The sequence below is a fragment of the Myotis brandtii genome, unplaced genomic scaffold (assembly GCF_000412655.1).
Source record: "Myotis brandtii unplaced genomic scaffold, ASM41265v1 scaffold17, whole genome shotgun sequence".
Classification (NCBI taxonomy): Eukaryota; Metazoa; Chordata; class Mammalia; order Chiroptera; family Vespertilionidae; genus Myotis; species Myotis brandtii.
The window spans coordinates 10994607-11000016 of NW_005356259.1; the positions used below are offsets into that span (position 1 = coordinate 10994607).

At 46.8% G+C, this 5410-nt stretch overlaps 1 protein-coding gene and 1 long non-coding RNA gene across 4 annotated transcripts in view; one reads left to right on the forward strand and one right to left on the reverse strand.

Moving 5' to 3' along the window:
• The window catches only part of LOC102248503, a 28247-nt gene extending 23098 nt beyond the window's left edge, over positions 1–5149 (reverse strand). For all 3 annotated transcript variants that reach the window (XR_001361442.1, XR_001361441.1, XR_001361440.1), the window contains exon 1: positions 4434–5149. This is a non-coding gene — a long non-coding RNA (uncharacterized LOC102248503). The remainder of the gene's footprint in view (positions 1–4433) is intronic.
• A 107-nt stretch (positions 5150–5256) lies between these two features.
• The window catches only part of LOC102248212 (cytochrome c), a 2407-nt gene continuing 2253 nt past the window's right edge, over positions 5257–5410 (forward strand). The window contains exon 1 of the mRNA XM_005862978.2: positions 5257–5360. The gene's annotated coding sequence lies outside the window, so the exon portion shown is untranslated. The remainder of the gene's footprint in view (positions 5361–5410) is intronic.

Genomic DNA, 5410 nt, shown 5'->3' on the forward strand with positions numbered 1-5410 from the left:
CTTATAGTCTTTCATCTCATTTCCAAATGATATTCCAAGTAATTTCCCAAAACAATGTGTATGGCAAAGTTTACATTACTGTTTTTAAAAAATGAATATCTGGGGGGATAAAACCCTCAAATGTCCAATAATTGACAGATGTCTATACAAATTATATTACCTTAATAAAATAAATAGGTGAACACTATCTCTTTATGTAAATGTTTGTACAAAATAATATTAGGTACAAAAGACAAAACTCAAATGCCCTGTCAATTGAGGGATAGACAACTCTGCAAACTACATTCCTTCATTAAGTAAGTATGCAGGCCCTGTTCTTTTTACATGTAAAACATGAACAAAATGTCAGTAGAAAAGATGAAACCCAAAATGCTCTGTATGCACGCAGTCTACGCTAGATGTTTCTTTTCCTTTACACATGTGGTAGAGAAACATAACCATTTCTTGAATGCAGGGGGAAAAATGATTCTATTGTGAAGATCTGGCAATGGCTTTATTTAATAACTGGTGAGTTCTTATTCTGATAAGAAAGGATGGTGTCTTAGTCCGTTTGGCCTGCTAGATAACAAAATACCATATACGAGGTGGCTTATAAACTTATTTCTCAGTTCTGATGGCTGGAAAGTCCAAAGTCATGGTGCTAGCAGATCTGGTGTCTGGTGAGGTTCTCACTGTATCCTCACATGGTAGAAGGGGTGAGGGTCTCTCTGGAGCCTCTTTTATAAGAGCACTAATCCCCTTCATGAGGGCTCTGCCTTCATGACAATCACCTCCCAAGGCCCCGTCCTCATAAATAAATTTGGGAATTAGGATGTCAACATATGAATTTTAGGGTAACGAACATTTAGACCATAACAAATGGCTTGATATTAATTAAGCCAAATCTCATCATTTTTGGAAGGTGTCCACAAGAGTTAAGCTACCCCAGATGCAGGGAAATTCATTTAATGTGCCAAGAGGTTTATTTTAGACAGTTTATCACGGAAAGTTCATAAGGAATTTCTAAGAGGCATTGATTGAGATTTCTTTTTTGTTTTTGCTTCATAACCGACATGTCATTTGGTTACACCCTCTTTAAAATTATTCTGGGCTAGTATTATGGAATATTTTCCAAAGTCTTTTCTGTAGTACTAGTTATATTAGATATTATGGAAGCAAAAAGTTACATGGTAAAATAATATTGGAGAAAACTGGGAGCAACAAAGTAAATCATGTGACTACAATAGGATTCTCCATAGACTTTAATATATAACATATCTGGGAATTCCCAAGGTGAAGGGGATAGAGTGTACACATTTCTCAAACTAATTTGACCCTTTTATCATAAAGCATATCATTGGACTAGAATCCCAAAGAACAAACTTTGGAAGATGCACCTCTGCAGTATAGGAATTAGGGGTTTAGAATGCACTTGCCCTGGGTTGCAGGGCTAGACAATTGCACTCTATGGGTATTCACTCCACCCATCTGTGCAGCAGTGGTGCAGCCTTCATTCAGAAGTCTGTCCTAGTCATCATCCTCAGCACTCCTACTCCCCACTGCGGGCTGTTAAGGCTAGTGGATCTTATTTAGGCCACAGAGAATACACTCCAAATATGCTCATCACATGCTCATGAAATAGTTTCAAAAATATTTATGGAGGTTTCCAGATTAAGACAGATTGAACCAATGCATATAATTTCACTTACTTTGAAAAGTCCATAAAAACTATAGTAAACTTTTTTGTTTTTATTTTGTTTTTGTTTTATCCTATGTACTAGAGGCCTGGTGCACGAATTCATGCACAGGTGGTGTCCCTCGGCCTGGCTGGCCGGCTGGGGGAAGGGACCCCAGGTGGTTGGCCAGCCACCCCTCTCCCCCCAAATCAGGGCCTATGGGGGGAGGGGAGGCCAACCAGCAGCGGGGAGGGACCACAGGAGGTTGGCGGGCTGGTGAGAGGTTCCCTGTGGGAGCACACTGACCACCAGGGGGCAGCTCCTGCATTGAGCGCCTGCCCCTGGTGGTCAGGGCGTGTCATAGCAACTGGTCATTCCAGTCGTTCGGTTATAATGGTCGCTTAGGCTTTTATATATATAGGTAAAAGCATAGGTCAATAGGGGGAATAGGAGCTGAGATGTTAGGAACATTTGGAAAGGAGATGGATAAAAAACGATGGATCCTAACTAGCTAGAGCAGTGATGGCGAACCTTTTGAGCTCGGCGTGTCAGCATTTTGAAAAACCCTAACTTAACTCTGGTGCCGTGTCACATATAGAAATTTTTTGATATTTGCAACCATAGTAAAACAAAGATTTATATTTTTGATATTTATTTTATATGTTTAAATGCCATTTAACAAAGAAAAATCAACCAAAAAAATGAGTTCACGTGTCACCTCTGACACGCGTGTCATAGGTTCGCCATCACTGAGCTAGAGACACTAGAGCCCTACCCTGGCAGTGGAGAAAACAGCCCACTTTACACATCAGAATCCTCAAAAGGCTCAGGAACTTGGTACCAGGCGTGTATGAGGCAGGGTGGAGTGGGGTGGAGGGTTGCTAAATCAAGGAAGGTTGAGTGAAGGGGAAGGCACAGTTGCTACCTAGATCCTCTCCCTGCCCCCACCCCGCTTCCTTCACCGTGTGAGGTAACTGCCCTCCCTCATCCTGGCAGAAGCCCTGAGGATTATTTTCTGAAGGTAAAATAGGATTTCTGGCATGCAAAACACAGGTATAGCTGAGGACTGGGTACTATTCTGAAAATTGGAAATGAGTCGTTTTATCAATAAGGGTCTCAGCAGAACAGGCCCCCAAGGCTTCCCCTGAGGGGAGTTTCGGGCAGGGACTATTTACGAAGATGTGGGTAGGGTTATGGAAACCTCAATAGTGGGGTGCCAGGAAGGAGCAATAGCAAGGTCAGCACTCCCAACCCCCCAGTGTTACAGTGCCTCCTGCTGGCAAACCCAACCAGAAGCCGAGAGCAAGGGGGCTCAGAGGACACCGTCCTTAGACACCCTTGTCCTAAGGCAGAAAAAAAGGGTGGGAAATGGATCTAGAGAGGCAAGCAGAGAATAACCTGCACAACAATCTTATTAAGTACTGACTCCTCCCACACCCACCAGGCTACCAGAACACTGACATCAACTTTCCCAGAGAGCTCCCAGCTGAGGCCCAACATGGCCACATGCTGCCTCCTTTATTTCAGTTCTCACACTGTAAACAAAGTGTCCTTTTTGTGGTCTACTTCCTGCCACATTTTTTTTTTCATATTTTCTGTGTCTTTCCTTGGTGATTTCACTGTTTCAACTGGCCCCCCCAAGCGTAGTGCTGAATTGCTGTCTAGTGTAGCCAAACACAAGAAGTCTGCGGTGTGCCTTACCGAGGGAATGCTTGTTAGATTTGCTTCATTCAGGCGTAAGTTCTTAGACTTGACACCAAAATGTGTTCCATAAGAGAAAAAATGCATACATTTGTCTTAATCATAATTTAATACTTTTGCTGTGCAAAAGAAGATCCTGGTAAAAGGATGAAAAGCCATGCTATCTACCGGGAGAAAATATTTTGCAAACCACATATCTAACAAAGAACTAATTTCTAGAATACATTAACTCTAAACATTCAACAGTACAATAATAATCCAATTAGAAAACGGACAAAAAAACATTTCACTAAAGAATATTTAGAGATGGCCCATAAGCACAATAGATGTCCAACGTCATTAACCATCAGGGAAATGCAAATTAAAACCACAAAGAGCCCTGGCGGGTGTCTGAGTGGTAGCCCATGCACCCAGGAGTTGCTGGTTCGATTCCCTGTTGGGGCACATGCCCAGGGGCTCAATCCCCAGCAAGGGGGCAGCCGGTGGACATTCTTTCACACGGCTGTTTCTCCCTCTCCCTTCCTCTCTCTCTAAAAAAAAATCAATAAAAATATTTAATAATTTTTCTAAAAAGAAAAAGAAATTGGGTGGCCTAGAACAGAAATCATGGGCCCAGTGGTTTGGAAGGGATCCGAGGTCATTTAGTTCAACCTCCAAGCAACTGTTGCTTAACTTGGGGTCGGGAGAAAGGAGGCTCGAATTATCAATTCCTATCGGAGAAAAAGTCCCCACTGATTTCCTCTCGGTACGTAATACGTATTCAGTAACTATGAAGAGGGAAAATCCATGAGAACTCGGGGGCTGGAGTTTTTAAAATATATTTTTATTGATTTAAGAGAGGCAGAGGGAGAGAGAGATAGAAACATCAATGATGAGAGAGAATCATTGATCAGCTGCCTCCTGCACGCCCCCCACTGGGGATCGAGCCTGCAACCCAGGCATGTGCCCTTGGCCGGAATCAAACCCGGGGCCCTTCCGTCCGCAGGCCGACGCTCTACCCACTGCGACAAACCGGCTGGGGCTCGGGGCTGAATCTGAGGGACAAGGGCGCCCAGAAGAAACTTTCCAGGGATTCACCTGAGCACGTCGGCAGGGGAGCTGGTTGGAGGGAAAGTGCACAGCCGGACGCTGTGGCGATCAAGCCAGCGCTCTAATATGACTGCAGCCACCTTCGCTTCCTGAGCATGACCTTCACCTAGGTGACAGGTGGTGCAATCGGCCTAGATTTCAAAGAAAGTGCTCATCGTGTGACAGTGCTGCTTCCTCGAGGGAGAAACTGGTGTTGGCAGGTGAGGGGCCAGAGCTCCGATCCAGCCTCTGCGCGCCCGCAGTGCCCGTCCCCGCCCTGGAAGGTGACTTAAAGTCCCAGGGCGGAGGGAGAAAGGTCAGGTGCACGTGTCCAACCGTCCTAACGCCTGACTCCAGGCTCGCTCTCCGGGTGCCGCTGGCACCAGAAGTGAAAGTCTGACCAAGTGCGTGTAAAGGTCGCCAGCTGAAGGGAAGTGGCCCGGAAGGAAAAACGCCATCCTCCTAGGCCCGACGTCAGCGAGCGCAAGAGCCGTTACCTTAGCAGGATAACGCCCACGATCCACCTCGGGGGTCCATTCCACCCTCCCCAACGCCACGCGCCACGCATGCACACAAAGGCCGGACGGTGATGTCAGCCCCGCCCAAAACCTCCTCCGTGACGTAAGTCTAGCGGACTGTCGTAACTGCCCGGCAGTGAGGCTTCCACAGGAAGGGCACCTGTGCGGTACACCCTACCCTGCTAGCAGGCATGCGCGCGCTGGTCGCTGACGCAGGGCCTGGCGGCTAGAGGCAATGAGGTGCTGCTACGTCACTGCGTACCAGTAGGCCAGGCCGCACGTCGGGCGCAAAAGGGCGGAGCGAGTTCGGTTGCACCAACACCGGTACTTAGGCGCGGACCGGCGTGTCCTTGGACTTAGAGAGCGGGACGTCCGGCTTGCGAGTGGGCATCTCCCTGTCGCGCGCGACTAACGAGCGGTGAGCGCAGGGCACGGAGTACGCAGCAGGTGGCAGCGGGTGGAGGCCGA